At 34.7% G+C, this 17,767-nt stretch overlaps 1 pseudogene; it reads right to left on the reverse strand.

Moving 5' to 3' along the window:
• Positions 1-2,567: 2,567 nt before the first annotated feature.
• Positions 2,568-3,301, reverse strand: LOC123827392 (annotated as a pseudogene).
• Positions 3,302-17,767: the final 14,466 nt, after the last annotated feature.

Below are 17,767 nucleotides of genomic sequence, written 5' to 3' on the forward strand. Positions count from 1 at the left end.
TGGTTTTTGTGCTTCTCTTTTTGCCATCCTGAGTTTGTCAATAAAGGTGAAGGGGAGAAATAGAACAAAATGAAGGGCATTATTCAAGCCATTGCTCAATCCTCTGTTTCTCAAGCCCAAACTGTAGGACACTGAGAGGTAAGGTTGATGAGATCCCATTTCATACATATGATTGTGAGTATCAAAGACATCATTTAATTTTAATTTATTATTGTTGGTGCAGAATGGCCATGTCTACTTTGGGATATTTTAGGGTAATAGGTACTATGAAGCAAAGCGATAATTCTGATAGTTAAGGTCAAACATAATATTTTCTTCCTCTATTTCATTATTTCCTAACTTCTCTAAGAATAAAGGGATACTGTATTTAAATTTGGTGGAATCCCTAGGGATAACTGAAATTGAGTGTCAGTATTGATAAAAAGTAATGAAATGTTCCCATTTGGTGCATTCAAGCAAATTTTAAAGTTAATTCAGAACCTATGTTGTAGAGGCATAAAATTTATGATCATAATTAGAACTCTTTTCTACTTTTTGTAGAAATTAAGTAAATTTTAGATCTCCAATAAAGTTTAAATTTATAATTTAGCAAATGGTGATCTCTGTTCCAGTATTTTCTTTGTTCTGATGGTAGTTACTATATATAATTCGAGGGGGTCTTCTATATTCTGTTCACTTATATGTTTCTTACTCCAGAAAGTCACAAATTAGGATTAGGGACCTCTCACATGGCAACACTAGTTTTATTGGGTTTAAGAACATTCTTCTTTAAGGACCTTGGACAGAAATAAAATTTAAAGAGACTCTTTACTGTCATGCATGAGGGTATCATCTGTATTTTGTCCCTATATCTCACTTATAAGGATTTTTTTTTCAACCCAGGCAAAGGCATTATTAAAAGTCATATTGAGTCATTGTTTTAGGCATCTGGTTCTCAGTGTGCTACATAGTGACTAGTTTCTCCACATAAACCACCTATATATATGGGCCTATACATCGCATAGGGTGTTAGACTTTCTCTTAAACACTCAATAGGATGGGGGTAAGTGCCAGGTTGGGATACTCAGTACACAGTGGTCACAGGGTAAGAGTCATTCCTTTCAACCTAGTGTGTTATGGCTTATGTTAGAATCAAGACATGTGATTCAACCTGAGACACACAAAGAGCTCCCAGCCAAGACGTATGAACTAGAGCCATTTTAAGCTTCCTTCCATTTTAAACTCTCCAGTTCCATATTATTGTCCCTAAATGCCAATGATCAGAACAGCCAATTTAGGTTGTGAAATCTGTAGGAGAGACATTGAAAGGCTGAGTAAATGAAGCACAAAGCAACACAGCTCAAAGCACAAACTAGCCAGCAGGCAGCAACTCAAAATGAATGCTTGCAAGTAAGCAGCAGAGCCAGTTAGCAAGCAAAGGCTTTGAAAGGAAGACACCTCCATCATCCTCCAGTTGTGGCCACAGTCTGACTTTCCTGCTCATAGTCCTGGCTGTTTTATTCATCCCACAGAGGTGTGTTGGACCCCTCCACACACACCTCAACTTTGGTGACAACACTAAGACTCAATTAGATTTTTTTCACAGTCACCACTATATCAGATTCATTATTCCGATGACACTAATACAGCTGGAGGTGCTCATGGTGACACCAGACAAAATTACCTGCCTCCTAGTTTCTGTCCGAAGAGGATATCCACTAGGAGCCATTTACCTAAATAAACCTCTTAATGTGTTTATTTTAAAAGTTGGAGAGCCATTTGAGTTTTCCACTGAAGAAATTAAAAAACAAAAGTTTTGGTGTCCCATATCCTCCCCGACCCCCATACACCACATACATACCTGCTGCAGGGACATCCCTATTGTCTCTGAAATCTTGAAATAAATATCAAAAGAAATGGCATCCAGTGTTAATGTTGAATGATGGCACACAATAGGCCCCGGAGACATGCCAAGCGGAGCATCAATGTGCCTGGTCTGTCCCTTGGTGTTGTGACAATGCTGGGCTTGTTGCTGTCCTTGATTGCCAGCCTGGACCAGTGCAGCCCTGAGTCCCAGCCAGGGCCGGAGCCCCGCGGAGAGGCTGCCCACAATTTGACCAGGAGGTTGTCTAGGGCTGGAATGCCTTTCCTCACTCATTCACTCTTGCGGGTTTCAGCCATCACCTGGCTTCTGTGGCTGGTGTTCTCTGAACGGCTTCTCTGAGCAGGATCTGCCTGGGGGCAGACAGGCTCTGGAAAAAGGCCCAGTTGCCTCAGGTCAGCAATGAACCTAAGGGATTCACCACCAGGCAGGCCTCGACAACTACATGGGATTTCTAGCCACCTGAGACTCCTCGAAGACAGTGCTGGATTCCTGTTCAGATACAGCAGACATCACCAACCTAAGCTCCAGACCCCGGATCAGCACCAAGGTGTGTGAGTTCCCTGGTCATGGCCAGAGAAGTCAGCAGCTGGTGCAGATGCTGATCAGGGCCAGGTGTTGGGGGTTGATCTGCCACTCTGTGCTAGATGACGTACACGTGCAGTGTCACATTATGACGTCAAAGTGCGCATTGCACACGTTATTCTCACAGTACCCTGCATCCGTGGCCCACTGTCAGCTTTCCCACCCCGCTATCCGTGAGCTCACTGAAGTACTGGCCTCTTTGCAATGTTGGTGGACATCTTTGGGTCGGCGCTATGGCGCCCAAAGCTCCAGATCTGGTGGCCTCAGCCACATACCACTCATAATACTGGCAGGTAGCAAGTCCACTGCTTGAGCTTCTGGCCAGCAGACACTTTACCCTTGTGGATGTTCTAGGCCAGACAGTCAAAGACTAGTCACATCTTTATGTAGAGCAAACTGCTTGTTGTGGTACTTGGACAGGCAGAGCATGTTTGACTCCTTGCTGATGGTCTCACTGGGTTGGAATGTCCATGGGAATGAAGGCATGATCCTCCTCTAAGGTGCTTCTCCCTGACCCGGGGATGATGCACTGTACCATGGGGTCCACCGTGACCAGCCCCTTCAGGCCCTCCACCAGCTTGAAGAGGTTGCTCAGGTGTTTGGCACCTGAAATGATCCTGATGATAGGTCTCACGCTGAACTTCATCACCTGTACAGGGATCTTTTGGTGCTCAAAGGTGGTGAGAGTGTCTGACTTCACCAGGAACTGGGCAACGCAAAAATCTGGCCCAGGATGTTTTGGCAAGGCACGTCCTCCATGGGTTCCACATAGCACCATATCCTAAGGATTATTCTCTAGATAGGCTTCAGGTACAAATACTCTTTCCTCAGCAAGCATACAGTTGGGGCATGCATTGTGGTAATCATTTTGTAATATATAAAAATCATTATGTTGTACACCTGAAACTAATAATGTCATATGTAAATTATACCTCAAAATATGTCTTACAAAAATTTAGATGGTATGAAAGGTTTATTACTCACATAATGAAGCTTTCTTTAGAAAGCAGAGTACTCTTGCAAGCAGGTCAAAAAGCAGTAGCTTGAGAATAGAGACTAGTTGAGCTTTTATTGTGATTAAGTGCTGGAGTTGGTGTGAGGCTTCCCATGAGTGTGCTGGGGTTTGTATTGTTTGAAATTCCTTCTCTTGTCAAAGGAGGAAGCATCTAGCCTTTCTTATCATTTTAGCCATCGTGGGGCAGAAGTCATAGGGCTTGAAAACTGTCATTAAGAAAATGAAATCCCACTCAAAAATGAAATCAGAATCATTAAAATGCTAAGTTCTCTACATCAGGGTCTTGCAACTGCTACTCCATATCTCATGAATATTCTTTCTACTGATCAAAATGTAGCAAGGTGTTGCTGATTTATTTTGTTATTATACAATTATGCTTTAAGCTGAGAAGAGACTGCCACGCCAACAGAAGTTGAAATAATGGAGAGGTGCAAGTAAAGGAATGGACATGTGTCAGCCCTACTCATTCCCACCACCATATATGTGGTAAAACAAACTTTGTCAAAAACATCAACAGAAAATTAAACAAATGAAAAATATTTTTATCTGTCTAACTTAAAAAATTACCTCAGCTAGAAAAATGTCACTAGAATAAAATGGGAATCCACTGCATAATTGCCATAAAAAGACAGTTTCTATCTGGTTTGCAATTTGACATTATCTGATGATATCAACTATGAAAGCTATAGTGGATTGCTACTTAATACTCCAGATCTGTGCAAACTATGGAGAACATTTTATTTTTCTGGATCTCAGTTTATATTCGTATGTCCACAAATAACTCCTATTCACACACAACGTAGGATAATTAGATGATCATTTAAAAACCCTGATATCCCTGTCAAAATCTGTAAATTTGGGTACTTGACCTCTGCTCTTAGTATCTCAATTTCCTCATTAAGTAAATGGGAATAATACAGTAATCACTTAATAATTTTGTGATGAGGATAAATGGGATGTTATATATAAAGACCTTCAAAGAGTAACCGGTACAAGGTAATTGCTTAGTAAATGTTACCAATTACAATTGCATATAATTCTAAAACTGTATATAGAATATGCACATATACATACATAATTATATATGGATTGTTCATGTACATATAGAAACAGATATACCTATAGTCCTCTTTAATATGTGTAGCATATATTTCTTTAAAAATATTTGACAACATTTTGTGAAAAATATAATTTTCCATAAAATCAGTTTGTGTAGATATGAAGCTCAAAAAGTAGAATTTCCATCTCTTAAGGATTCACACAGAGGGGAAAAAAAATTCTTTTCATGACTGGAAAAATACAAGTACTTTTAGACAAATATGTACCAGAGACTATAATCCACTTTCCTTTCCTACTACTGCACTGACAGCATTATGAACCAGAAAATTGTTTGAGCAGCCACAGATAAGGAATTACAAATCTGTAAGTTCAGGAGTCATACAAAGCAGATGTAAGGTTAATTTGCATGGTTTAGTTGCCTCTCAGATTTTTTCAATACATTTCAATGGCTTGAAACTCTGAAAACTGATATCAAATAAAAGGTTTTCTATAGGCCGCCTGATTTCTTGCTGACTCAGCTGTCTGACGGTAAAGCCAATTACTATGGCTTGCATTTCCTTGTGCAGAAACCAGAACATATTCATTGTTAGATAGAGCCATTAAATATTTAGGGGAGGGAGAAAAGTTTTACGAATTGAAGTGATAATAGTGAAAAACTACCTATGGATATTTTCATCTTAAACAACAAGAAAAAACTTTTTAAGAGTAACTTGAAAATCTCAAGCGTGAAATATGATTTGATTTAATATCAATTTAATGGTCTTTTTAAATGTTGATTTTTAGGTTGGCATAAAAGAAAAAAAAGCCTGTGATATAAAGCTAAATTTTATCCTCAGAGTAATAAAAGAACCAATATGGTCTCCTGAACAAAGAAGTAGCTGAAGAATTGGGATTCTATTTTTGGCCTCACCAGTGACTTGTTCAGTGACCTTGGACATATCACTTAAATGGCTTTGTGCCTCAAAGTTCCCAGCTGTAATATAGAGATTATAGTGCCTGCCCCTACTTCATGGGACTGTAGAACTGCTTTGGTGGAGTTTGTTTTAAACCCCAAAGGCTTTTGAAACTATCAGAAATAACTGTTAAATTCAAAGTTGTGCTTTATTAATATCTTTTTACTATTTGATTTGTAGTAGGCTTTCCTAAACCTTTTCCTACTGAAATAAATCACTGGGGAAAAATTAATAAATAATTTTCATTGGATATTAAGGAACACTTCTAACAGGGAAGGAAAATTAAGACTACATTTCTGAGATCAACTGATATAATTTCTACTCCTTGGCATATTTAACTCAAAAGAGAATTGGATTATGATCATGTAACAGAACTTTTCACTAAATCGGTGATTGGCAATTTTCTTCTTATTCTGGACCACTTCTATGATTTCTTTCAATCAAGATTTTCTCATAATGTCTCTACAAATGCACTAATAATCCATTTTCATCTCTCCAAACTGATAAGACTCATTAAAACCTTTCAGAGAGGCCACCTCCTTCTAAATTTCTTCCCTCTGTATAACAGCATTTGTCATCCAATAAGGAGTTTTGAGTAGTTGGAGGACTAAGTAAGAGGGATAGCTCCTTTTTTTTTGAACTTTGTGCCCTTTGGTAATTCAAAACATTTTTGAACTATGTGTATACCTATTTGTTTAAAATTATATTTTTAAATTATGTTTCTAAAACTCAAAACTAGATCCCCATTTCAACCACAGAAAGAACTTCATTGCTCTCCTCTCACAACATTTCTTAGAGTCTTGGACAGTTATCCTATCCTACAAAATTTTAGAGTCCAAGTACACTCAATATTTCTCAGCTCTAAGAGGAATAGCCTTAAACCAATCATTTATCTTTATGTCATACTCCTCAGTTTCTTTGGAGCCATGTTTGTGCTATTTTTTGTTGATTTTGCTGCTTACAATTATCTCCAAGTGTAATGCTGAGGTGCTGTCTAGTGTTTTTAATTGCAAAAGCTTTTCAAAGAAAACACATTAGATAAGATGCATTCAGCTAAAAGTTATAATGCTATTTGCTATGAGTTCAAAGCTGAATAATCAACTATATATTAAATAAGGTGTCATTAAACAGAAACATAAAAGATTATCAATTGTTGTTCAGTTAATAAAAATATTATAATCAGAGGTTCTCAGGAATCTAATCCTGTATTTCCCCTAGAAGAAATGGTTCTGTAATCACTGTTTCAGTGTTTGTGGCAACTTTCTACAACACAACTGTTTGCTAGTAACAAGAATCGATTGTATATACCTATTTTGTTCATTGGTACAAAACTGCCTTCAGCCACATTTTTAACTCTTTCTTTAAATTCCACAACAGCATATTTCTTGTGCACATTTCTAACTTTTTGGTCATTTCAATTACAGATAAATCTTCAGCCAACTTTGAAGCTTCAATCTCATACCATTTTAATGCTCACCTCCTTCTTTCCCTAATACTGTCCAGATAACTAAAAAATGGGAATGAGGCTGAAGCTCTTTTACTCATCTTCATACTGTTCTGGGCCCCCTTGTCCTGTGGTGAAATGGAAAGGACATTTGTTTTACTCATCTGGGAGTTGTTGTAGTTCCTTCTTCTTCCTTTTTAAAAATTTAATCTTTATTATATTTTTTCCATTATCGTGTCGTTTCCTTATACCCTCCTCCCCTCAGCAATCACTGCACTGTTGTCCACATCCATGAGTCCTTTCTACTTTTTTGCTCGATCCCTTCACCAGCTAACATCCCCCATCCCTAGCTCTTATCCTGCTCACCATACATGAGTTTGTCCCCATTTTCCTTGTTAGTTCAGTTTGTTCAGTAGATTCCACATATGAATGAAATCATAGTATTTGTCTTTCTCTGACTAGCTTATGCTGTGGTTCTCTCTTCCTTATCCCTTCTGCCCCTGCTAATACTAACACTATTATGGCTCTCTGTGTGGCAGGCATCCAAACGCTGCATCTCCATTTATACCCAGTCTACACTCTGCATGTGATTATATTAATACACTAGAAAACAAATGAGCCATTTCTTTAGTAGCTGCCATGTCTTTCTTCTTTAATCATGACATTCTTTCTACCTGGTATATGTGATCTTCTGTTATGTGTCCTTTAATAGCTACCATGGTAATCATTAGTGTTATTCTCAGATATTTGTTTTTCCTCTTTCTTTGAAATAGTGGTATTACTTTTTGACACACCAAGTATTGTTTGAAGACATGTGATTTTTTTGGAGTAGAAGCCTTTAAGAAATACTGTATAATTTGCCATGTCCTTTTTCCATTGCCACAGCAACCTACATCTCTGCAGACAATAATTCCATCAAATTAATTCTTGAGGGAATACAATGTGGAGATGAGCCCTCAGTTCTTGGTATCAAAAGTAGAATGATGCCTTAAAAATAAATTATATAAAATTGGCTTATGAATTCTGCATATTATAAAATAGAAATTTTATTGGCAGCTAAAAATTACATTAGTGAAATATTTTTATAACATTGTTTGAAATTATTTAAACAGAAATTGGGTACCTAAGATAGTTTTAGACCTAAAGATTGGAAAATAAATACTGTAGTGTTTTAGTTGCTGGTGATTTCTTTACAAAATGTATTAAATGAAAGAGATAAGCTCAGAAAAAAAAGTGGCCAGTTTGCAGTAGGAATAAAAGAGAAAAAATGATTTCATAAATTTTGGGACTTCAAATGCTGAAAAGTTGACTGAATTAGGACCCCAGATTAAAGAGATAAAGTTGAGAAAGTATTTAGATCCACAAAGGCAAGTCAAAAGTCATTCTTGAAGTAATTTCACTCTATCAGTGTGATGGAACTGAAAATGAAGTAAAAAATGCACATAATTGGCTGTTGCAAGTCAATTAATTAAAGCTGGCTCTAACACCCCATCTCTCATCCTCCAGTAATAGCATGAGTCTCAGGAAATAGGCAGATGTATTCAATACCACTTGAGACTTTAACACAGAACTAATACACTATCATTTCCTTTGTATCTTATTACCCAGAGCATATCACAAGGATAGCCCTGTTCAAGGATGCAGAAAGAGACTGCAAATCATAATATGATATGCTACAAAGTGTCACTGAGTAGGCATATATTTGCTAAACTTTGATAAAGATCATTTCACACTACAAATAAGAAAGAAGATTAAGAAAAATTTATATTAAATGGTAATGGTTGTATGTTCCATTTTTAGCCTAGTGTTTCAATTAGAAAAATACATATTCCATCTATGCTGTGAAAGATGAAAGATTACAGAATTTTATTTTACTTGTTAACCATCTACTAGCTATTAAATTCGTTAGTCTTGTAATTGTTTTTATATTTTTAAAGTTTCTAAAGGCTGTATGTGACAGATTTGCTGTGGTAACAAACAGCCCCCAAACTTCAGTGAAATGAAACATTACTGTCAGAGGCTATGTGTCTGTAGCAGCTGCACTGCTCCATGTGTCTTTCCAATTGGACTTTCACTAAAGGGACAATCTCTGTTTGAGACATTTCTGCCGTTAGCAAAGGGAAAAAGTAAAATAAATGATAGAGACTTAAAATTATTTTTGTTACTCAGCTGTGTTCTAAGTTATATCTGCTCACATTCAAATGGCCAAATCACATCTCATGGTCATGCACAAAATAATGCAGTGAATATATATTCTCCTCTCACAGTGGGTGGGACACTGTAATTCATATAGTGATAGGAAAGGATGTATTATGCTATTATAAGAAACAAATAAGTGGGGATAACAGTAAAATGTACCATTGTTTGCCCTTTTAATCACACATTCACTCTCAAAGGAAGTTACTCCAAAAGTCCTATGCAATCACTGCATCTTGCTTGAAGTCTCACAATCTTCACTTCAATCCTCAGTTCATATTATCTAGAAGCCACCTTCCAAAGTAATATTGCTAACAACAATAAACTAAATAAAGTTACTTCTTCACCATGCACCAAAATACAATGGTGAATAATGTGTAAGATAGCCATAATAAGCAATTATTTAAGGAAAGAGGAAGAGTGAGAGGCTTACAACAGTCAGTAGTTCATAGAAATTCAAAAATAATTCTGGGAAATAAAATGAAAACACTCAAAATTGGGAATAGGAAATATAGACCATTCTTCCCTTCTTAGTAATGGCTCCTAAGTGTATTGAATTGGCTCTACTCTCTGGGAAATCCTTTCTTTTCCAAAATCATACTTAGGTACATCTTAAAAAGATAACCAAAAGCAGGGACCCTAGAGTAATTTATTGTATTCAATGGATCTAAAACTCTCCATACACTTCCCAAACACTGTAACACTATATCATCTCACAAGAACTATATCTTCACCTTTACTACTAGAGGATTCCATGAACTTACTATTTTAATTTGTGAAATTATATATTTAAGCAAATTTATATCTGAAGCTTCTGCAACTGCAAGTTTATGGACATGAAGAATGAGAAAAGGGAATGTATTAGTTTCCTAGGGCTGCTGCAACAAATTACCACCAATTGTGTAGGTTAGCAAAACAGAAATTTATTCTCTCACATTTCAGAAGGCTACAAATCCAAAATCAAGATGTTGACAAAATTGGTTTCTATTGGAGGCTCTGAGGAAAAATTTATTCTCTGGTTGTCTTCTAGCATCTGGTGGTTGACTTGTAAATGAATTAATCCATTCTTTTCCTGTGCTTTCATAGTGTTCTTCCCTGTGGGTCTGTGTCCAAATCTCCCTTTTTAATAAAATATGCCATTCATATTGAATTTATGGCCCACCTTTATTCACTATATCCTCATATAAACTTGATGTATCTACAAAGACCCTATTTCAAATTAGATCACCTTCCTAGCATTCCACATAGTCATATATTTGGGGTGACACTATTCTGCTTAAGAGATTCCACAAAAAAAAAAAAAGAAGAGGGCCATAGAAACTAAAGTATAAACATAAATGTCCCCAGAAAGAGCAAGTCCAACATTAAGAACTAAATTAGTAAACAGAAATCTGGAAGTTAGTAATTCATGTCACTTGCTCCAGGGATGAAACTTTGAAGTTAATGAGATGGGAGGTGGAAACCCAGGAGATATTGCTCTGCAGAAGAAGGAGATTAATAGGTGAGGGTAAGTAGCCATTTGAGATGAGGCAATAAACAGAAATGAAAGGTATAGTGAAAAAAACAACAAATAAGCACTGCTTTATTCTTTAGAGGATTTGCATTTTACTATACTGATAAAAAATGACATTTTAAAACTAAGAATCTGTCCATGAAATGCCTAGGAATAAAAACTGCAGATAAATTCCATATGACTTTACCTTAACAATAGAGAGGAAAATTAAAAAGAAAGCATTTCTGTAGAGAAAATTAACTGCTTCTACCAACACAACTCTTTTTTATTAATGAAATTGTTCAATAAATATGCTTATGACAGGATGGAATCTTAAAGTAGGAACTTGTCTATGGAATATTGAAGAGTGGGAAATATTTGACCAACTCCACACAAAATTGTTGTAAAATGAAAACAGATAAGGAGAATCAAAACATTTGAGGTAATATAATACTCCTGCAAAAATAATCACAAAGTAAAAGAAAACTATACCATTAACAAATGAAACTAATTTAAATAGATTCAAAAAGCATATGAAAGGAAAAACTCAGAAATTTAAATTGCAACAACAAAAATAAAAAGCAATATTGAAATAAATTTAAAGATTATTGACTTAGTTTAGAGAAGAAATAGAAGAAAATGACAAAAGAATCTCAGTATGAAGAATAAATTATAATTTGTCCAAGAGAGATGTGATTTGAATAGAAACTTATTAAGGCAGAACAGCAACCTCACAATTCATGGAACACTAATAGAGTACTCAGAAAGGTGGAAACACAAATTGCCATAAAATAAATGCTGCTCTTCCCTCACATAATAAATCTTAAAAGCAGGGCTTGAAAAGATCAAACACTTTACAGGTAAATTAATTGACTCTCAGAACAAAGCTCAATTATATTTATAAAAATGAAAAATATATATCTATCATCAAACAAATTAAAATGATCTCACTTACAAGTGGAATCTAATGAATAACAACAGAAAAAAAACTAATGAGCAAAATAGAACCAGAGCCACAGAAACATGGAACAGTCTGACAGCTATAAGAGGGGACGGGGGGATGATTGAAAGAAGGTGAAGAGATTAATCAAGGAGCATATATGAATCACCCATGGACATGGGTAATGGTACAGGGATTTCCTGTGGTAGTGGGGGTAGGATGGGTGGAGGGGGGCAAAGGGGGAAAACTGGAACAACTGTAATAGCCCAAACAATAAAATAGTTAATTAAATATTTTTAAAAATAAATAAAATATACAAATGCCTACCAATTAATAAAAAGTTACCAGACATACAAAGAGGGAAAAAAATACAACTCATACTGAAGAGGAAAACCAATCAATTACAACTGATCCAGAAATGATAAAAATGTAAGAATGAGTATGCAATGACATTAAAATAGTTATTTTAACTGAATTTAACATGTTCAAATTACGTAGATATTGAAAACAAAACTCATCAAAACTGAACTTCTGAAGGAAAAAATTACAATAGCAGGTATGAAAAATATACTGGATCAGATCAATGGCAGATATAGATATTGCAAAATAAATATTCATGAAATTGAAGAAAATGAAATAGAAACTTGAAAACAGTGAGGAAGTATTTAAAAGAATGACAGTAATCAGAGGGGAGGTGGGAGGGATAATGGGAGGAAAGTGGAGAAGGGTTTTCAGGAACAACTATGAAGGACTCATGGACAAAACCAAGTGGGGGTGGAATCACGGGAGGGAGGTGGGGATGGCTAGGAGGTAAATGCAGGCAACTGTACTTGAACAACAATAAAATAATTTAAATAAATAAAAGAATGAAAAGACAGAAATAGGTTGTGTTATGTGAATTGACCTAATATATGTACCACTTAAGTTTTCAGATAAAAAGGAGGGAAATGAAGGGGCAGAAACAATATATTCCTTCAAATATTTGAAAGAATAATAGCTGAAAATATTTCAACTTTTATTAAAATTAAAAACTCCAGAGATTTAAAGAATTGAATAAACCTGTACTCAACATATATGAAAAAATTACCCAAAGTCATTTCATACTCATATTGCTTGCTCAAAACCAGTGTTAAAGAGAAAATATTTTAAGCAACCCCCCTCAAAAAAAAACAAAAACAAAAACGAGGAAAGTGTTATGTACCATAGTACAGATATAGGACAGCATATTTTTCATCACAAACACTGCCAGCAAAAAGACAGTCAAGAAATATATTCAAAGGACTTAAAGAAAAGAATAATCAACTTAGAATTTTATAGCCTGCAAAAAAAACTTCCTAAATACAGGCAAAAATAAACATTTTTGTCACCATTAAACCCACATCAGAGAAAAATGTTACTGAAGTTCCTGCAGAGAAAAGAAAATGGACAATAAGTGGAAATAGGAATCTACAAAAAGAAATAAGGACCATCAGATATGGTAACTACATAGATAAACACTCATATATAATTTATAATATATAATTGACTTTTAAAAAGAGAATTCTGGGATAATGGCAGATTAAAAAGCCTCAGAAATCTATAGACAACAATTGCACTGACAGACATCAGTGTGATGAATCTTTTTTGGAACCCTGGTATCTATAGTAAGCTTGTAACTTCCAGAGAAGTCTTCAAAGATAAATTGTGGTTAATTTCAGTCAGTTTCACCTCTTAGCTCACTAGCAGCTACCCATCCCTTGCCTTCCAACCTATGTCAGGCCTTCCTGCACATCCTAGAACAACTTTCAGGAGCCAGAGTGGACATTAAGAAGCCATTTTATAGATATTTGGGATATGTGTTCTGATCAACGACTGTTGTTTATAATTCTGGAAGTGCAAACACAGAGGCAAAAAGTCATTGTTGCACACTTGCTCTCATTGTTGCACATCCTCACCCTTTAACTGAAGTGACCTCCAGGGTATGTAAAGGACTGGCTCTTTCTCTGCCTCTTTGTTTTTCTCTTTTTCCTTTTTTGAGACAAGACATTAAAAACTAGAGCATTCAAAATGCAACCACATATACAGGGGAAATTAGAAAATCACCACTCATGCCCAGGGAACATCACAGGCTTAGGATATACCTGAGAGGACTTTAAGTTTACACCTTAGGCTGATCCCTGGAAGAGAGGCAGCTGACAACAATAGAATAAGACAACATGAAAACAAAAAATAAAGAGTAAGGGGGGAGTGTCTGATTTGTAGAGTTATGACATTAGTAGGTTCAAATGTCTAGTTTTCAACAATTAAAAAGCATGCAAAGAAACAAAAAAGTATGGTTAGTTCAAAAGAAAAAGTAAACTAATAGAACCTGAAAATAAAACTGATGGCAGACCTATTAGACAAAGACTTTTAAACAACTGTCTTAATGAAAAAGTCAAGAAAATTATGTATAAACAAAATATAAATATGAATAAAGAGAGAAAATCTAAAAAATAAACCAAAAAGAAATTCTGGAGCTGAAAATTATAATAACTGTCCTAAAACACTGCTAGAGAAATTAAAGGCAGACTTGAGTAGGTGGGAGAATCAGTGATCTTTCAGAAGGGACAGCAGAAATTATCAAATAAAAGAGACAGAAAGAACAAATGCATAAAAAAGTAAACGGAGTCACTGGACATTTGATACATTGTGGGAGTCCTAGAAAGAGGAGAAAGAGAAAGTGGAAGAGAGGATATTTGAAGGAATAATGGACAAAGCTCCCCAAGATTTGATGGAGAATAATAGATAAAAAACATTAAAGAAACTCCACCAAATCCAAGCAGGATGAACTCAGAGACCCTTATCAAAGCCAAAGATAAAAAGAGAATCTTAAAAGCAATAGAAGGAAATTATACACAAGAAATCTGCAATAAGAAGATATGCAGATATTTCATCAGAAACATTAGAGGTCACCAGAGAGTAGACTGATATATTTAAAGTCTCAGAACAAAAACTATCAACCAAGAATCCCATATCCAGAAAAAGTGTACTTCAAAAGTGAGAGAAATTAAGGCATTAGCAGATTAAGAATATGTGAAGGAGTTTGTTACTAGCACATCTGCTTTGCAAGAAATGCAAAAGAGATTTGTATAGGTTGAAATTCAGGGACAGTAGAAAAAAACTCAAAGATGTATTAATAAAGTTTCTCAGTAGAGGTAAATATAAGGGAAATTATGTATTAATGTATACAATAACATACCATTGTAACAGTGGTTGGTAACTACTTTTTGTTTTCTACATGATTTAAGAAGTTAATACATTTACAAAAATACAATTATTAATATAAAAGCTAGGATTATTGTAATTTTGGTTCATGATTCCACATGTTGTATTCTATGCAATTTAAAAGATTAATGTAATGCCACTGCTGGGATTATATCCTAAGAACCCTGAAACACCAAACCAAAAGAACCCATGAACCCCAATGTTCATAGCAGCACAATTTACAATAGCCAAGTGCTGGAAACAAACTAAGTGTCCATCAGTAAATGAATGGATCAAAAAACCATGGTACATTTACATGATGGAATACTAAGCAGCAAAAAGAAAGAAGGGGCTCCTGCCTTTTGTGACAGCATGGATGAAACTGGAAAACATTATGCTAAGTGAAATAAGCCATGCCATGAGGGAGAAATACTGTATGATCTCACCTTTAAATGGAACCTAATCAATAAAAGGAAAAAAATAAGCAAAATATAACCAGAGGCATTGAAATTAAGAACAAATGGACAGTAACCAAAGGGAACATGGGAGTGGATAATGGGGGTAAGGGGAAAGGGTTTTCAGGAACAATAATGGACACATGGACAAAACCAAGGGGGAGTGGAAGCAAGGGAGAGAGGTAAATTTGGCTGGAGTTTGTGGGGGGGAGTGGTGGGGGGTAAAAGCAGATAACTATAATTGAACAGCAATAAAATAATTCAAAAAAGATTAATGGGTTAAAATACTAGTTTATGTTTTTGGACATACAACATGAAAGATATAATTTTGTGACATCAACAGCTGAAAGGGGTAGGGATGGAGCTATAAAGGAGATTTTCCATATGTTATTGAAGTTAAACTGATATAACTTCAAACTAGAGTGTTATAGTTTAAGATATTAAATATAATCTACAAAATAACCACTATGAATGATAATAGCTATAGAATATCCAGAAAAGGAAATGAGAACATTATTTAAATGTTTATCACAAATAACACAAAAGATGGTAATGCTTAAAATGCGGTACTAAAATTTTTCTAAAGCATATACAAGTTAAATAGAAAAATGACAGAATTCTTCCTTATTAGTAATTGCTTTAAATGTAAATTGATTAAATTCTCCAATCAAAACACAGAAAGTGACAGCATGGACTAAAAAACATGATTCAACTATACACTGTCTTCAAGAGATTCACTGTAAATCCAAAGATACAAAATTTATTAGAGTAACATTGATTATTAACATTATGTGTTTCAACTGTACAATTCTGTAATATATCGTCTGTATATTGCATTATATGTTCACCACCAAAAGTTTAGTGCCCTTGATGAAAGGTGATGAACCATATATTGGACTCTCTTTGCCATCTTCATCAACCCTCCACACACACTTCTCTAATACTAGCCATCATACTGTTGTATCTTTGAGTTTGTTGATTTCTATTTTATACTTTACATGAGTGAAATTATATGATTCTTGCCATTTTCTGCCTTTCTTGTGATCCTTTTTGAAAATACAACTATCTCACACACCTATACATTTTATGAAATTCAACTCTTTTTGCTCTGAGATACACAGATATATTAATCTTTAATAACTCACCACAGGCCAAATTTTGGTGAACTTCATTTTTTTGGTTTGTTTTATAGAAACAATATTACATTTATTTTTATAAATAATCATATACATTATATGATTGGATATGATATTAAATGTCTCTGTCTCAGAATTTGTAGTTGAGAAAGATAGTCAAAGTGTTTCCCAGTTTGGTAATTACCTTGCTGGTATGTGCCCAAAAGTCATTGGAATTAATTCATATATACACTTCCATCACTATATATTTGTTCATACCTGCATAAATTCCTATATTGCAGATATATATCTGAATCTAAATCTTTACCTAATGTTAATCTATAATGTATGCCTCCTTATAATAAAATATACTGAAAATCTGAGACAGTAGAATAGCTTGAAATGGGTGAAGACATTTTTGTCTATATGAAATTTACTATTACTATCAGGGTCTTACTATTGGGTCTTAATCCCATTTTTAGTTATGTGTGTATGGGAAGGTGTGGGTATAAGAAAAGTGAACTATTGTCTACTTACCTCAAACTTTGACTATATAAACTTAATATTTTTTATTTTAAGAGTTAATTATTCAAATATGTTGTTTATTTTTTACTTGAGAAATTGAGCAATCACAGAGGTACTAAGACAGTGTGATCGCATTCTAAATAGAGTGTACATATAAAATCTTTTCCTTATTTTGGAACTTTGTAAAGCTCATTTCCATGCTACGTAACTCACTAATGCTATTACAGTTAAATTGGAACTTATCTGGTAACAATTGCACCACATGAAATGTTTCTTTCTTAATTATGATATTAGAAGAAGTTATGTTGTGAAAACCATGAGCTTGATTAGTTAAAACTTGTCAAATGTGGGATCTTGTTGCTTTAGCCACATATTTTGGAAAAATATAGTGTTCTTCACTGATGGATTAAAGATTTTTATTTTCTATCCAAAACAGATTGTCATAACTGCAACATATAAATTATCTTCATGAATATTCTATCTCTGGCACCTAATTCCTATTTTGCCCTAAGACAGGAAATATACTTTTTTATAAATATAAATGGAATTTTTAAATTGTCCCTTCTTTCATATAACTGAAAAAAAAACATTGTTTTTTCTAAATTTAAACTTGCATTTTGACTTCGTCCTGAAGATGCCTTATTCAGGCCTTTAGCAGAGTACTGTATACAAGCAGACTTGGAAAATCAAGCACCAAATAGACAAAACATGACTAGCTCTCTATTCTTCTCAAATGATTTTTAAGTATTAGAGGTCAAGCAACAAATTGCAGTGCAGAATGGTGTTTTAGTCTTCATTAATTTTATGATATTTCTAGATAATTTTTACTGATTGCTTCATTTAGAGATCCTCCATGGATTTTGCCTTATTAGTATTACTATATTCTCCCATCTGTACATGGTACC

The sequence above is a fragment of the Phyllostomus hastatus genome, unplaced genomic scaffold (genome assembly GCF_019186645.2).
Source record: "Phyllostomus hastatus isolate PE091 unplaced genomic scaffold, TTU_PhHast_1.1 phas_contig_86, whole genome shotgun sequence".
NCBI lineage: Eukaryota > Metazoa > Chordata > Mammalia > Chiroptera > Phyllostomidae > Phyllostomus > Phyllostomus hastatus.